The sequence below is a fragment of the Jaculus jaculus genome, chromosome 10 (assembly GCF_020740685.1).
Source record: "Jaculus jaculus isolate mJacJac1 chromosome 10, mJacJac1.mat.Y.cur, whole genome shotgun sequence".
NCBI lineage: Eukaryota > Metazoa > Chordata > Mammalia > Rodentia > Dipodidae > Jaculus > Jaculus jaculus.
This window is the reverse complement of record NC_059111.1, coordinates 107,175,649-107,194,364: the sequence shown is the minus strand read 5'-3', so window position 1 is coordinate 107,194,364 and position 18,716 is coordinate 107,175,649. Positions and strand designations below refer to the sequence as shown.

The 18,716-nt window shown below is 38.2% G+C and overlaps 1 protein-coding gene across 1 annotated transcript in view; it reads right to left on the bottom strand.

Moving 5' to 3' along the window:
- Positions 1 to 18,716, bottom strand: part of Cntnap2 (contactin associated protein 2) — a 1,990,154-nt gene that overhangs the window by 766,243 nt on the left and 1,205,195 nt on the right. The gene's annotated exons all lie outside the window — the stretch shown is intronic.

Here is an 18,716-nt window from a genome sequence, read left to right as displayed (position 1 = left end):
TATCAACTAAAATATAAGAGAAAATTCTATCTATCCTCTTTTATACCTCTCTCTCTCTCTCTCTCTCTCTCTCTCACACACACACACACACACACACACACACACACAGAGAGAGAGAATGAGAGAGAGAGAGAGAGAGAGAGGGAGAGAGAGAGAATATAAATTTCCAACAAATAGTATGTGATTTATAACTTTCATTTATCTCTGGAAAAGGAAGGATATGACCCTGATTCATTTTATTTGTTACAGGTGTTTTAATTGTATCATATAGAGTTTGTGCAAAGTGTTGAAACTTTGCATAATTAAATTATGGATTCTTGGTTTTCATTGTTTTCTGTTTTCTACTCATGCGTGTGACAAAAAATTTTTTTCTTGAACCCATTTTCAAAAGTAGAAAATGGACATTTACATATCTCCTTGGTGGTGGGCTGCTCTAAAATTCCATTAAGAAAACCATTGTATTTTTTTTTCCTCCAACAGCTTCAAATTGACATTTATTAAGGATATGAATCCTATCTTCACAAAATTAACAACCACGTCTGGTGAAAAATCTGTCTGCCTGATATATAAGCAATATGCACTTTATAAAGTGCCTCTGAATTTTATTTCTACAATTGTTGTGTGGTAAATTATGGAATAATTTATAATAATGAGTTTGAGGTTGACCATGCTTACATGATCCTTCACAGAGTTGTTCTGAATCTCTTTAATTTATCCATTCCTAGTTTCCTCCAAGGAGTCCATTTCACTTTAACACCACTACCACACTAGGTTAAATGTTCCGAAGACCTTTGACTTCCTCATTTCCTGCTGCCCTCCCTCCCTTCTTTTTGGAGAGCAGTGGTCACTGAGTTTCTGTGTTGTGCTGGGCAGTACATTATACTACACAAATCTTACAAAGCACCATCCAGAACAAGGCCTTTAGAGAATGTATGTTTGCTAATTATTTAGATAATGCTTATGCATCAGGTCCTGGATTGGACAAGGATGTGGGTTGAAACTTAAGCAGAGTCCATCCATCTTTGCCCCAGTGAAATTATTAATAAGTCTGCTTTCAATCCCCGAAGTGCCCAGATAATGAGCAATGTGTTTGCTCTAAGTTTGGAATTTAAATGTTTTGTAGGAAAATGTGATATTTAGATGTAGGCTTTAGACAGAAAACAATTAAATTTTAGGAAAATGACTCACATGGTACATACAATGTCAGGCTGTTGTTGCCACTGGCAGTTGAAAGATGAACAGCACCTGACTGGAAACAGCATGAGAAAGGGGAAGCTTGAGGACTGAGGTCAGTGATTCTAAGGTTGGCAGGATGTGGACACCAAGTCCATAAAAGTGGGCAGAACTGGGAGTGAACAATAAGATGAACTTACTGTCTGTGAAAATAAATGTGGTGCCTTACTGATGACAGCATCTCTAGAGAGCAAAAATTTATTTATTCCAGGATTCTAAAATCTCTTAGTCTCTTTGGTCAATTGGTGTTAAAACATTTCAGCTTGATTTTCTAATACCTAACAATTAAATCTTCTCTTTTTCTTATGCTCAAACTTCCATTCCTGTTTTTATAATCAGATATCTGATTTATAATAATATCCATAATGTTTTGTTATTCTACCTAAGAATGTCTTTACTTCTTACCAAAGGATGCTCTTTAACGAATGCCAGTTTAGTCTTAAATATTATTTTTATTTGACTCAAGAATGTATATTTCATTTATATTTCTAATATAACACAGACCATCTTCTCTGAATATATTCATAATCTTCTATTTAGCTTTTTCTTGGCTTTAGCAGCATGCCAACGTTGACTTGGAACTCAGGTCAGGCAGATTTTCTACAGGGCCTTGATTAGTTCATGCTATCCTTTCTGGGGTTGACTTTTTATGCAATGTCCCACAAGTTGATTTCTCAATCTACATATTTTTTAACCCAAGTTATCAGTAGAGTCTGAAATACTAAGAAACATGGCTTTGCAGTCAAATAGTCATGGGTCCAAATTCTGACTATATAGAGTACCACACACACACACACACACACACACACACACACACAAAATGTAGGCAGGGTTGTTGTATAACCCATTTATCCATGACTGAAAAAGAGATGTAAGAGGTTTATCATAGTGCATCTGACATGGTAAACTTTTTAAAATATATATTTTATTTATTTGATGGAGAAAGGCAGAGAGAGTGTGTGCATGTGTGTGAGTGTGTATGTTTGTGTGAGAGAGAGAAAGACAGAGAAACAGAGAGAGAGAAAGAAAATGGGCACACCAGTCTTCAGCTACTGCAAACGAACTCTAGATGCATGTTGCATGTGTCCCCTTGTGCATCTGGCTTACATGGGTTCTGGAGGTTCGAACTGGGATCGTTTGGCTTTGAGGCAAATGCCTTAACTACTAAGCCATCTCTCTAGCCCCAGTGGTAAACTTTTAATATCCCTCATCAATATGTATATTTCTGTGCATGTCAGGATAGTAGTTTCTTATCTCATATACTATCCTACTTGAATATCATTGATTTAAAATTGCCTTACTATATTAACATAGTAGATGCTTGAGAGCAGAAATAAGAAATGAATTTGAAACTTACCTATTCCTTGTTCTATTTTGACTTTCATAAGGGAGTGTTATCTGACTAACCAGAAGTGTACAAATACTATAACATAATTGATAGAAAAAATGGATAAGTGCTTACTGAATGTCTAGATAAAAATATAAAAGCATTTTCACCAGGACTATAGACTTTTCCCTAAGTAGTTCGTTAATTAAGACTAGATGTTAAGTGTAGGAACTTTTGGAAACCAGGAAGCTTTAGGAGCTCAGAAAATGGCTCAGTGGATATTCTACTTGCCACACACAAGTATGATTCTTTGAGTACAGATCCCCAGAACCCACATAAAACCATGTTACACCAGTGTATGCAATCTCTGTGTGCCTAAGTCAAGAAGGGAAGTAGAGATAGGGGGGCTGGAGAGATGGATTAGCAGTTAAATGCAAGATAGGAGAATCTCCCAGAAGCTTGTGGGCCAGAAAGATTGATGAATCCAGTAATGAGCAAGAGATCTTGCCTCAAACAAGGTGTAAGACAAGGCTCATACTAATACCCAAAGTTCTCTTCCAACTTCCTCATGCACACTGTGGTACACATGTGTCTGCACTTGCACATGTAGACATGAATGTGTGCATGTACACACACACACACACACAAACACACACACACATTCACCCCTCCCCAAAACATAAGATTTTCTGATTTCTTCAAATTGTGGTGATTGTTCTATCTTTATCTTACAACAGGATTCTGTTGCCTTATTGATGCATATGGGAAGCCAAGTACTTGTTCATTGGTAAAAATAACGTGGACAGCTCACTGAAACCCCACCTTGAAGAGCTGATTCCTCAGAGGATTTGCGGTTGGACCAGGCTACCAGATGAGGCTGGTGCTACTGAACCTCATACTGTTCTAATCCTGAAAGAGAGTCTCTGCTGGCTGGAGATATGGCTTAGTGGTTAAGGCACATGCCTGCAAAGCCTAAGGACCCAGGTTCAATTCTCCAGATCCCACGTAAGCCAGATGCACATGGTGGCACATTTTTGGCAGTGGCTAGAGGCCCTGACATGCCCATTATTTCTCTTTCTCTCTCTCTCACATAAATAAATAAATAAATGATAAAATCTTTTTAAAAAGATAGTACCCTCATGAAATGTTGACTTGTTTCTTATTGATACTAAACTGCCTAGGGAAAGTAGGCAAGTGAAGTGCAGTAGAATAAAGCCTGGGATACCATCAGGATGGAATGGCACCACACTTTCCTCCTTGGTAATAAAAAGGCACAAAACATAAAGCACAGGATGTCAAGAAGACATACTTGTATGAATGCATAGAGAAAAACTTCTGGAAGTTATGGTGATTTCTGAGCACCAAGGTTATAGGGGATTTAAAATTTTTCATAGTATCTGGCATTTCCCACATCACAGTGAAATTGCATGTTATTGAAAATCCACAGTTAGGTGTGTATTTTTGTGCATCTGGGTTCATGGCACTAAGTAAAATTTATTAAAAGCTGTTGTGATATAGTAAAATTTCATTAACTTCATAAGCTCTACAAGGAATTAAGAGATTTTTAGTTCAAACCTCCCTTTTGTTATTTACTGCTGGAAACCAACTTAACCTGCAGTTTTCCCTACTGTAAAAAGACAGCTCCTTTACCAAGATAGTGTGGAGATAAAGTGAGATCTCACCCTGTGTAAGTGAAAGATCACTGTGCATAATTAAACTTTGCCAAAGAAGAGCAGATCAAAGTACTTAAATAGTGAGTCTCAGCCAGTGAATGTATGCAGGTGAGGCCCCAGCTGGATCACATGATTTTTGCAGATCAGACTGCACAGGGCTGAGGGAGCCACTGCCGCTGCAGGAGAAGGGGCCAGCCATCATCAGTAATCGATGTTGCTAGAGGACTGCAGAAGAGGAGGAAGGTAATGGGGCTGATGACAAAACAAATAGACTCATCAAGTCTATTGACTTATTGGTAAAGCAATTTTTCTCTGTTGCAACTCCAAGTCCCAAATAAAAGGTCTCATAATATTCTGTATATTCAAAAATAAGTCCCAATTTTTCATCTACACTACTATTGAACATACCAAGTTGAAGTTCACGTGGCATGTAAAAATCTAAACATCACAAGTCCTAAGTATCTCCTTTGTTTTCACAAAACAGTGGAGGCTGTCTGTGACAGCATACGGCACATGAAAGAGAATGATGAAGTGCGTTTGTGCTTGTTTCCCATGGTTGCTGTAACAAATAACTAGTTACTGACTTAAGGCAACACACATTTATTATTGTAAAGTGTTGGAGAGAATAATAGAGCTAATAATAAGGACACGGCTCTGGTAACAGGTTTGAAATGGGGCATCTTCCTTCTAAGACCACTAGAAAAGTATCTGTATCCTTGTTTCTTTCAGCTTCTAGAAGCTTCCCATGCTTCCTAGCACATCATCCCCTTCATCCATCTTCCTAGTCAACACACTAGCTGGTGGAGTCATTCCCATGCCGCCTCACTCCGCTCCTCACTTTACATTGTCACAGCTCTTTCTTTGGCTGTCTTAGGGAGTTCTGTGATAATTTTAGGCCCACACAGATAAGCCATGCTGAGCTTTGTAAGCAAAATCCCTTCATTTAATCACAAAATTTCTTTGCCATGTGATGTGAGATATTTACAAGTTCCATAGATTAGATCGTAGGCACCTTGAGAGACACAGTTTTTCTGTCACAATTGTTATGGTTTGAGTGTGATGTGTACCCTGCCTATCTGTGGGATAACAGAGTTAGTTTAACACATCACATTTTTTGCATATATATATATATATATAAAATATACTTATATTTATTTATATATATTATATTTATATTATATATATTTATATATGTGTATATATATTTATATATGAGTATTATATACATATATGTGCATTATACATTATGTACATATATACATTGCTTTTGTGTGTGTGTGTATATATATATACATATATATATATATATATATATACACACATATATATGAGTATTATATACATAAGAGAATCACACACATAGGCATACATATATATATATATACATACACACACACACACATATACACACACATATGTATGGGGTTATTTGAAGGTGTTAGGCTGTTTTGGGAAACTGTGAAGCCTTTAGAGGGTGAAGGGTAACTGGACAAAGTGGGCTACTTTTGCAGTGTCTTAGGCTTTATAGCCTCTCCTACTACCTATATCTCTCTCTACTGCCTGACTGCCAATGTGACGTCATAAACTGCCTCATGATCTCCATTGCTATAGCTATGAGATGCTGTCCTTCCTTTGCCTTCCCCACCATAATGAAATCCTTTTGACCTCAAGTCGCTTTTGGTCAGGTGTTGTCTCAACAAAGGAATAAGTAAGTAACAAAACACTACATAAAAATAACATGATTTCTCTGTCTAATGAATAGCTGGCTAAGCACCTAAGGATTTTTCAGTGAAAGAAAGCATTGACAATAATGTAGGACAATAAAGATAAAAAGGGGAATTATGTCAGAATTTTTGTACTGAACTGTAGTAGTCCATAAGGGCTGCAGTTTACGGCCATCTGCAGGACACTGGTCAACCAGTACCTCCTGTATTCTCTCGGCCCCACTGAAGGTTGAGCAGAGAGAATGCTGCTAAGGCCTTAGACGTGGAAGTAGGCTTAGGTGGGATTGTCAAATCATCATCTGAGAGAATGGCAAAGGGTCCAAGAGCAAAGACTTGCAGCAGGACAAGTGCTCTAAGAAACACAAATCAATTCACAAAGGATTGGCATGGGGGAGACGTAAGGGAAGATCCTCCTTCATGGTACTCCACTGAGTGTCATGGCTAGTACTCCATGGAGGATGAGGCGCTACCTTTAATACCACTCACACTTCAAGAGATGAGCTTGAGTATGTGGTATGCATTATCCCTGTGACTGCTTTGAAATGCATGTAGGTCACTGAAAGAGGTCACCTGCAAACCTCATTCAAATGAATCACAGGGCCACAGTGAACCTATCTGTGCAGCATCATAACCAGTCAACCTCACTGAAAAAAAAAGGAGAAGACAGCCTTTTCCCATTTTCTTTTCATGTGTATGTGTGAGATGTGCATGTATGTGCATTTGTATGAATATTTGTATGCGTTTTGACAAATGTGTGTGTGCAGGTGCATGTGCCCATGTGTGTTTATGCAGACAGTTCAGAACTTGAACTAGGTACTTTTATGAATCCTTCTCCATCTTTTTTTTTTTTTTTTTGAGACAGTGTCTTTCACTGAACTTGGAGCTCACCAGTTCAGCTAGATAAGGTGCCCAGTGAGTCCCAACAGACCTCCTGCCTCTTCCTTTCCAGAACTGCTATCACAGGCATGCACAGGCACAGCCATCATTTTACACAGGTGATGGGGATCTCAAGTTAGGTCTTTATATTTGTATGGAAAGCACATTATCCACCAATGTGTCTCCCTCCACATAGCCCAAGACCACGTCTGATAAGCTGATTGATAAATGGGAATAAGTATGAAGTAACCTGATACTTCATTTGCTAATATGCACTCTAGCATATTTTGGATATCATTAGTTTATGAATTCCCTCCCTTTACTGCTCTCCAATATTGGGGAGCATGTGTATGCACATACATACACAGCACTGTAGGAAAATGGTAAGAAAATGCTAACAGAAGAGATATTGATTTTATTACTGACTGGATAAAGATTTTCATGGAACATGTGGGAGTGATAGCAAAACAGGTCACAAGGGGGATTTTGAAGTGGGTGATTTCAATATAGAATGGTCTCTGGGGCGCTTCTTATTCTAATCCATTTTAATCACTAAGCAACTTTCTGATCTTAATCCGGCTTTCAAAAACAAGTTTCTCTTTTGAAAAGTGGTATTTCTCATTCAAAACTATGCAACTGACTTTCCCATCTCAATCATGGTATAGTGATTTTGGTGAGAGAAACTAGCTTCCCTAGGCCTAATTACTTCTGTGAAAGTATATGCTGAGGTTTGTGCATGGTTGAAATGGAAATCAACAGAGGCTGCAATGACTTTGAGACCTATCTTGGTACAAACTCTCTATTTCTAGGACCATGCAGTTATTTTTAATGAGCGCAGTGCAAGCTTCATAATAAATAGCTAAATCCTCACTAACACTTGAATATTAACCTCATATGTTCTCTGTCTCTTTGGATTTTGTTTTTAAACCTTAAAAGAATGCTCTGAGTAAACTACATTATTTCCCCCAGGAACTATTGTCTCATTATGGGCACACAGCAATTGATCATGATAGAGTGTGGCCTTAAAAAAATGGGCATTGTGCATGCTTATACTGTATTCTGATCTTCCTATGAATATCATTTCTGTTTGAGATGTTATTCATTATGGCTCCCTAATAGGTTCATTCACCTGTCCAAATCTCAAAGGGATAACTTAGAGAAAAGAAAGATAAACATAAAGTTTTGATTTTTCTATTAAAAGAACAATAGGTTATAGGTTTCTTTTTTTAATTTTTTTGGTTTTTTAATTTTTATTTATTTATTTGCGAGCAACAGACAGAGAGAGAAAGAGGCAGATAGAGAGAAAGAATGGGTGTGCCAGGGCCTCCAGCCACTGCAAATGAACTCCAGACACGTATGCCCCCTTGTGCATTTGGCTAATGTGGGTCCTGGGGAATCGAGCCTTGAACCGGGGTCCTTAGGCTTCACAGGCAAGCTCTTAACCACTAAGCCATCTCTCCAGCCAGGTTATAGGTTTCTTATTAGACAAGTCTATCAAGACTTGTTTTCAAAATCAAAGCAAAATCCACTTTCATGATTTTCTATCTATTCCCTCTCTCTCTCAACACCCATGTGACTTCTGCCTTTTGTTTGACCTGCCCCAATTTCTTCCATTAATTGCACTGGTTCCAAGATTGCTGAGTAGAAAAGAATGATTCATGTATTTGTAGTCCTAGTCAAAGAATAGAGTTTTTGTCTCTATCATTGTGGCTAGTTCTTGATGACACACCAATATGTATCTTTGGTGGTCTTTGACCTTCATCCCACTGAACATAAATTATCCTTTACTTCAAGAGGAAGCCTGAACCACTGTACTTGTTTTTATTCACTACTTTGTTTTATTAGAGAAGACTAAAAAACGGGGAGACCCTACAAAACCCAATGTTCACATGAGAAACTTATGCTAGTTCAGTGAAATAGGTTACCATACTAGAACTCAGACACTACTCACCATGTTCTTAGACCCTACAAAAGTTGCCCAAATTATCCTTCTGCTCTATCTACTAAATATCCCACTTCTATTTTTAGCTTTCTTTTAAAAAAATATTATTTGTTAGGTGTGGTGGCACATGCCTTGAATCCCAGCAGTTGGGAGGTAGAGGTAGGAGGATCAAAGTAAGTTTGAGGCCACCCTAAGACTACATAGTAAATTCCAGGTCAGCCCAGGTTAGAGTGAAACCTTACCTAAAACTGCCCCTCTCCCAAAATATTTAATCTAGAGGAAAGAGAGAGAAGAGACAAAGAAAAAGAAGAACGGGCATGCCCGGGCTTGCCAGGGCCTTAAACTACTACAAATGAACTCCAGACTCAAGTGCCCCTTTAGGTGGGCACTGGGGAATCAAACTCAGGTCATTAGGGTTTTCAGGTAAGCACCTTGACCACTTAACTATCTCTCCAGCAACCCAAATTCTAGCTTTCTCACTTTCAGTTTTGCTAGGTCCCAATGGCTACAATAAGAAGACCCACTCAAAATGGGGTTGTACCTGTAGTTTCTTCCTTATCTTACCTCCACTAAATAGCTCTTTTCCCTTTTCCTATTGCTAATTCAGTAGTTTTCCAAAAGCTGCTAGTATGGTACTCATCTTATGCCTTATGTTAAGAATAAAAATGAGTATATTGGTCACAGATGTTACCTCTGCAGAATTTGCTCTCTAATATGTGGAGAAGATATGTTGACAAGACTGTGTATGGTGTGCTAAATGTTATAGAAGAAATATAAGTAAAATATCCATGAAGCGTAGAGGAAGGATTGTATAATATAGGACAGTCTGGAAGGACTTTGTGACTTCATTGTGAGCTGAATCTTACAGGGTGGACAGAAATTTGCAAGGAAACAGAGAATGACCTTTCACAGTGCTACTTTACAATGCCATACTGTCTCATGCCTGTCCTCAGGCAATTTTCCTTTTCGCTTTTTCCATTTTTTTCCATCTTGAAAACTCTGTCAAGTCATCTGCACTGTTCTGTTTCATGTTGGAAGAGACAGATGACAGAAAACCCTCCAGACCTGTTTTCTGGCCCAACAAGATTCCTCCTGACTCATATCTTCTTACACCCCAGCCCCCAAGTGTGCTTGGGGACATCCCTGTCTCATTTCACACTGGCCACAGGACTCTAGTCACAGATGGCATCAAGCCCCCGTTCTCTGTGATTTTGGCAGACTGCATCACTGTTAGCCACCAGCCCCCACTGAATGTTTGTTCCTTCTGCTCTGTTTCCTCTTCTCCCTGTCACCACTATCTCTTGAGTCCCAAGCTTCCATTTTATTTCCAGCCAGTAAGAGCACTATCCTAGGGTTTGTCCCCCAAGGCTGTCTATGCCTTCAGCTCAATAGCAGTTATTTAACTTGTCTGAGATCAGTCACCTAAGGACAGGTGGTTCTGGGCTCTGAGCACTGCTTTCCTGAACCATGTGGACTGTGTAGCTTGAGACCACTGAGGATGAAGACTACTAAATTCTCATTGCTCAAGGATGACAGACGATAGTAAGGACTGAGGAAGTGTCCCTTGAAGAAACACTAGAACTTTTCACATTCATGTCTGCATATATGAGCATATGTGTGGAAAGAAAAAAAAATGGGATTTGAAAACTCCCTAACTTTTTTAACTAAACAAATGGAGTTAACTTAATGAAAAATCAAATCTCTTTCTGATTATAAAGAACTAACTCTGAATGCAAACTTCATGCTTGAAGTAAGTTGTTCTGATAAGTCAAATAATAAAAAAGACAACTATATTTGAATTTTTACTTATAGCTTTAAAGTGTTCTGGTATATTTTATCCAATTTAACAGAAGAGGGAATATTAATTTTAAACGTCAAATAAAACCTTTTGTATTCAGTTGAAAAATAAATTGCTAACATTTTGAGTGCTGAAACTTAAACGTGAACCAGGCCGCTTCCCAAGGTAGATAGTATGTAAACTACTGTGTGACCCAGACACAAATCAAAAAGAAAAATAAATGCAGTTATCCACCAATAAAGGCTGTAAAAAGAGTATCACAATAGGGAAATCTCTATCAAGAGTCAGAATTTGTATTTTGTGTCCTAATTTTATAATCATATTTCCTGGCAACTGGTGTGGAGGGATGTTTGCCACTTTTTGAATATGTGTTTTCTTAATTAAGAAGTGAGGCATTTGATGGCATGATGTTCAAGTTTCACTTTGGCAAAACACCCTAGGAGCTCACTGATTTATGGATCATAGAGTGTTTCAGAAGGCCAGGATAATTTGAGCATCCTTATTGAGCCTTTGATGTAACTTGTCTATTATCTATGCATTGGCATAATGATTGAGACACGATTGGTGACTTCAGGGTTCTCTCAAACTTAAAGTAAAGTTTAAATATAGATGATCCAGTTATAAATCAAAGATAATTCATCAACGCATAAAACAAAGTTACTTTTGTTAAAATAGAATTGCCAATAGGGCATGAACATCACTTTGGATTTTTGGTAAAGGACTTCCCTGACAGTGGTTTTACAAATGTCTTCAAGATGTGAGGGCTCTATAAATACAGCTTGTTTTATGAGAGGATAGGTCTCCAAAGTTTCAGACCACTACAATGAAAGTTCTCATGCAGTTGAAATTATCTCAAAAACAGATAATTAAACTGCTAGTTCAAAATGTGTAGCTTCATTGGCATTAAAGGATCAATACCTTTAGCATTTCTTTTATTGGCTTGGATCAGGGAAGTAATGATGCTTTGTAAATGTTCCAGAATTTCAAAATAGCTGCCACCAGTGTATTGGGTACATTGCAGCTACTGTGTCAACTATTAATAGTGAATTGAAGCATTTCCTCATTCCTCATTCTGATTTTGTGTCCCTGTTTGCAGCTGAGAGAAATGCAGAGGAGAATTGGATACTACCACTGGCAGAGTAGTTGGACAAGATAATGATGCACATGGACCATTTGGGGAGAGCTATGTTGTTTGTTTTCTCATTTATGAAGACAGGGAAACCTACACATTTTTGGATAAAGTTTTTCTTATGTTATAAAAGAACCCTTTCATAATTCTTATTTTGCATGTGTATAGATGTATGAATGCTGTATGTGCACATGTGTATACATTTTCGTATTCATGGGGACGCATCTGTTCCTGAGTGTAAAAGCTCATATCTATGTGTGTCCAAGTTTGGAGACTATAGGTTGGCATTGGTATCTAACACAGTCTCCACTATTTTTTTTTTTTTCAATGAGACAGGATCTCTCATTTGAACACAGAGCTCACTTATTTGTCTAGTTGGGCTATCTGAGTTATACTGGGGATCCACATTTCTTTATCTTCCAAGCTGAGATATCAGACACATGTTGTGTGTATTGGGTATCCAAACTCAGGTCTTCATGCTTGCATGGCAAGTGCTTTGAAAATTTAGCCACTGCCCTAGCCCCTATATCACACTTCTTAAAATACCTACACCTAACACCACAGTGTTGGTACACATGTGTGGCAAAGAAAAGCTCATTTGATTTTTTTAAAAATGAAGAATGCTTATTGCCCATTGCTTTCAAGCAAATTAGAGATTTCTTACAGTGTTATGGATTTGCTTTCTACTGAACAGTTTCTTCAGTCTATTTTCTATATGTTGTGCTTACTGGGAACTAGCTTGTCTCAGAGTGTGCCTGAACAGTGCTGTTGCTTGATGTGTTCTATAATCAGAGGCAAAATAAATGGAGTTGGGAGTATACCAGGAGTGCATTCTATGTCCCACACCAAGACCCTCCTTCCCCTACAGGTCAGTTTGAAATTTTCTTCCTCTGACCTTCAGGCCACTCTAAAAAACAGAAACCAACCAAAACATAATTACAAAAGCCAAATTTTAGTCTTATATCAGAAATTTCGACCTCTAAACCGTGAATGATTTTATAAAACATTTATGCAGTTAGAATAGATAAAATGTTACATGTGCTAAGACTCTGTCACACTCATTTTTTGTTTTATAAGTAAAACTTTTAAATCCTTGTACAAGACACCCAATTTCCCAGGAACAATTTCCATAGGAGAAAATTTTTTTTATTATATATTAATTTGTTACTCTAATGATATATCACCTTATATGTATAAGCAAATGATTCAACATTACTGCATATGTGGACTGTCTGCATGACTCGGACTCCTGATAAGTGGGGAAAGGATTAAAGATGAAGTGTAGATATTTGCTTTCTATAGGTGGGGCATATGTTGCTATGCCCAACATATCTGCCCTACAGCTCCATAGTCCCTTGGCTCACTGCTTATTCTAGTCCCTGATGTGATGGGCACTTCTCACAGACTTCAGCAGAGGTGGAGGATGACCATAGGAACCACTGGTCTGACCACACTACTCAAGTATATGTCTCCCCTGAATTTGCAATGATGGTTATGATCTGTTCACATTTGGCTCTGTGTGGCAATGGCACTTTAAAAGAAAAGAAAAACAATTCTGTATGGGCAATAAGGTAATTGATCCGGATAGTTAGGAGGAGATAGAAATTGGGAGGAGGAAGAAATATACTTGGAGCCGAGGAAACTGAATGCAATATATATTTGTGCTTTTGTGCTCTACATTAATGGTGAATGGACCACTATAGTATTAAGATCTTGGAAAAGGCACAGCAATCACAGATCTAGGTCTCTTAGTGTTTAAGGTTTGGGTTATGACATCAACAAGAGCAACCAGGGTGAGATAGATGGCTTAGTAGTTAAGATACTTGCCTGCAAAGCCAAAAGACCCAAATTTAATTCCCCAGTACCCACATGAAGCTAGATGCACAAGGTGGTGCGTGTGCCTAGAGTTCATTTGCAGTAGCTAGAGACATACCGCCCTCCATTTCTTTCTCTCTGTCTCTCAAATAAATAAATAAAATAATAGCTTAAACAAAAAGCAACTAGTTGATCTACTGACTTACAAAGAGTTGGTGGAAAGGCGTATGATAACAATTATGCCTTTGGATTTGGCTTTCATAACCGATAGTGCATTTTATCCCAGTTAATTCAGCTATTGTAAGTTGAAAGTCTTATTTTTGTCCAGTTTTCCAAACCAACAATATGCTACAAAAAAATGATGATAGAAGTTCAGATTGCCAGGGGACAGAGTTCTAGGCAAAAATCAGAGCTGATTTTTATACTGACTTGTTGTAAAATTAGAAAAAATAGATTATAGATAGATTCATTAATATCATTACTGATTTTGCATTAGTCATATGTTTACCAGAATGCCCATAAAATATATTTTATTTGTATATGCAGCATGCATTTGTTTTCTTTTTTCTTTTTCCATGAAGAAAATAACCCACCAAGGCAAAATTCCATAGGTTCCATAAAGGCGTACTATGGCCTTGAAAAGAGCTTGTGTTTTCTATTTATATATACATTTTGAGATTGCTTTCAGAAAGCCTGTAACAATTTCCATATTTGCCACAAATAGATTAAGGGTACTCCTTAACTCAGCTCCGACAACAGCAGCAGTGATCAATCAATCCTTGCCACTCCAGTGGACATGAGGGAATGTTCCTGGCTGCTTAGTTTGCATTTCTCTCAGGACTGTGGAAGACAAGCTCTTTCCTAACTTTACTGGCTAATTTGTTTGACTCACTGCACTGAACTGCCAAGCTATCATTCCCTACCTGGATTCTGCTTCCAAGAACAGTTGTAAGCATGATTTGTCACCTTATTTGTGCAATGACATTATACTGGGTACATTTATCACACGAAAGATTTGAATTTTCAGTTATTCTTGATTATCTGCCCCAAAGCCTCATTTGTACATGTAGTTTTTAAATACAATCTCCATTGATTTGTCATCTATCATAACCTATTGATCATCATACATCTATCATGTATTTCACATTGTATAATAAAAAGTCCATAAATTGAGTTACATTTAGAAATTATTTTTGTTTACAGTAGGGAAATTTATGTTTTAAAATTTTTAAAAAGACTATTCTTTCTCATTTACCATCATAAACCTCAGAAGATGATACAATGAATGGAACAGAGACCAGGAAGAAGGGAGGCTACCTAGCCACTCTAGAGATATTTTCTATTACTAAACGACAGAATTAAATGAAACCCTATTTTCAAACTGGGTCCCACAAACTCTAGGTTTATGATGGTTCTGTGGAGATTCAGGCAGGATTTGTCCTCAAATGGTGTGAGCTGAGGCATCCTTTCCATCCTGTCAGTTAAAGCCTTCCAGTGTATGGATCAAGATCATGGATATGATTTTATGTGAAGGAAATGTTTTTGAAAGAAAAAGCCCCAAAATGCTAGATTAAAACACTTGCAGGTACTCTTTTAAATACTAAGCAAGTTTTTTTTTTTTAATTTGTTTACTTTTGTTTATTTGAGAGCAATAGGCAGAGAAAGAGGCAGATGTGTATAGAGAGAATGGTCCTCCAGCCACCATAAAGGAACTCCAGACACATGTGCCACCTTGTGCATCTGGCTTACATGGGTCCTGGGGAATCCAGCCTGGAACTGGGGTCCTTAGGCTTCACAGGCAAGTGCTTAACCACTAAGACATCTCTCCAGCCCCCTAAGCAAGTTTTAAAAAGTTAAAAAAAAAAAGAGAGAAAGTACAAGATGTAAGAGGAAGCGGGAGAGTCCTTCCATAATGCCCTACGTAACCATTGTATGAGGTGTGGTCATTATTTCCCCAGGCAGATCCTGGTTTCTGAGGCTTAAAGTTACGATTTTAGAACCTTTCTCATTACATAAAGGTTAAATTAGGGGTGGTTGGAAGGTGGATTGTCTCCACTGTCTCAGGAGTCTGTGATTGTCCCCTGCTTAGTCACCGACTTGGAGAATTTGGGAGGTGGAGCCCTGCTGGGGGAGGTGCGCCCCAGGGATGGGCCCTGGGTGTGTTGTCTGGGTCAGCTTGTGCGTGGTTCTGCTGCCTGCCGATTGTCTGTGGGTGTGTGAGGAAGTAAATGAGCTTCCTCTGCCATGATGAAACTTCTCTTGGAATCTGTAAGCCTGAAATAAATCCCGTTTTCTTCTAAGCCTTGTCTGGCCACGTGTTTGTTACAGTAACAATAAGGTAACTCCACCAGTATTTCAAATATAAGAAGACAATGCTAATGTAAAGAAAACCGACAAGGGAAGGGCATTGGGTATGTGCTTGGGCATCATATTATGCCAGGATGCTGAATAGCTTAATCTGTGAAAGTTACTTTAGAGAAGATACATGTGAACTACAATAAACCCAAACCTAATGTCTGCCTGAGTTAAAATGCCCATTATCCAGATGCAAAAAGTTTTTAGGGTATTCCAATGCTTCCCATCATGCAACAAGGGAAGGCACAAGTGGCATAGTCTTATCTAGTTTCAATTAAAATATCTTACCTTTTTTACATTTTACATAAACTTAGGGCCAAGAGACTGTGCTCTACAAAAGTGTGGGGCTGTGACACTTGTTACTTATTAGAGCTTCTATGTTAATTTGCTCTGGTTAGCTGCTTTTAATTGAAGAAGCTAAGATTCAGCAATATTAAGTGATTCAGCTGGCCACTTTTGGGGATGAGGGGACTTGGACAAGTATGCCGCTTCTGCTGTACAGAAGAGATTTTTCTTGTCCTATCTAACATTTTGGCTTGATTTACTTTTGAGATACTTAAATGCCTGCCTGAACAAATTCTTCATCTAAAGAGAAAGGGGAGAAGAAATTGAAAACGACATCTATTTTAAAAGATGCTGTTTTATGATAAGCTTGAAAGCACTCTTACATGACAAATGAGAATTCAGATACTGACACTATTACAGTGTTAGGCATAGCCATGGAACCCTAATTAGACATCACTGCAAAAAGAAAGCTGTTTTCAAAATTATCAGCAGGAATGCACTAGATAGTCGTCTCCTCACTCTGAACGTCAAAGCACAGGTAGATCGGATCTGTACTATCTGGTGTTCTGAAAAAGCTTTGTAAGAGGTGCTGCTTGATCACAGGGATGTCCATTACCTGGCCCAAGATGGTGTGATCATGCTTGATGTTTCTATTACCAGTCAGTTGCTGGATGATTTCACCTAACACTTTGTACTCTAAGTGAGATAACATGTTTAAAGTATTTGGCATCATTCCATTTTCTTTCCCCCTGGTGAAGACAGAAAGGCTAGACTCATTTCAATCATTAAATATAATATAAGAAGGATAAAAGCTGGTGTGGTGGCACACACCTTTAATTCCAGCACTCAGGAGGGAGAGGTAGGAGATTGCTGTGAATTTGAGGCCACCCTTAGACTACATAGTGAATTTCAGGTCAGCCTGAGTTAAAGTGACACCCTACCTCTAAAACCCAAAATTTAAAAAAAAAAAAAAAAGGATAGAAAATATTCTTTGAAAAAAAAGCTTTATGCATTCCAAGACAAAATAGAAACATATTGAGTGTAGCCAAAGTTTTTAAATAATTCATGCACTGCTCACCTTACCTTTCTGAATACAATTAAAAATTGGCCATATTGATTTCTTGCCCAATATACGGTGAGAAATCATTTATCTGACTTCATTTGGGAATGAGCTGTTCATAGAACCATAGAATTTCAGAGCTGTAGAAGACCTTGGAGATGGTCTAATCTCACTCCCTCATGGTAAATAATTATAATAATTGTAACAACAACAGCAGCTGTTTGAGCTCTTTCTGTGTTGTATACTCTGTGCAGAGTGTTTTGTAAGCATGATGCCATCTGCTTTTCATAGTAATCCTATGAGGTAGACACTTCTCTCTCCTTTTTACAGTGGAGGAAAATGAGGCTTCGAGAGATTAAAGTAACAGAAGGCTGCATAACCTTAAAGCAGAGTAACAGCCTTGGAGATGAGCCGGTAGCCCCTGCTCCTAACCACTGTATTATTGTGAGTCATGTATGTCCTATGGCTTTGCCATCCAAAGTCATTCTCACTCAGTGTCTGTGACCAGACTGAAACTCTTTTTTCCTGTTATTATATATCCTCTACTTTATATAGACTCCAGTATATATGATTTTTTTTTCACAAATGAACTAAAATTATAAACATTAGAACTCATTTTATACAAGAATTCTTAGTGAAAAATCCCCCTGAAGGTTTTGCAGTGTCCTGATTCCTTAGTCCTGCTGCATTAAGCACAGCTGGCTTTTGCTGCTAACCCAGGTTTCCTAGTCATTCTGCATCCGTCATAGGGTTATGTTTCACCAACATCTTAACTCTTACTCAACCATTTCACAGGCCCATGCGGTTAACTTTCCACTTCCTCTTTTGTCAATGGTGAATCCTTACACTTGTTATTTTAGATGGCATTTAGCTATTGCTAAAATTCTAATAATACTTCTTGTGTCCCAACACCTAAAAATATAAATCACTGTTTATCCGTCACATACAGTGAAAGTGCAATGAAATATCTACACATTCTTTGGAAACAATGGATTTTCTTAGCCCTTGGAAAACTGTAAAACTATTATGAAAGGTAAATGTATAGGGCTTGAATTTATGATGAGGAAGCTTGTTTAAACTGGGTGCTTGAAAACCAAACTGAAACAAATGTGGTCTCTAGCATAGGGTTGTTTTTAAGGTTTTATTTATTTATTTATTTATTTATTTATTTATTTATTTAAGAGAGTCAGAGAGGGAGACAGACATAGAGAATGGGCATGCCAGGGACTCTAGCCACTGCAAACAAACTCCAGATGCATGCACCACCTTGTGCATCTGGCTTATGTGAGCCATGGGGTATCAAACCTGGGTCCTTTGGCTTTGCAAGCAAGCACCTTAACCACTAAGCCATCCCTCCAGCCTAAGCCCAGGTTTGCATAGGTAACTGTGTTCAGCAGGACAAAGGGGAGGAGGCCCAAAGAGGACTATGACAGTGCTTTGACAAAATAAAGGTTAGCTATGCAAGGGCTCTGGGGGTGGGGTGCGGCAGAACGTGATGC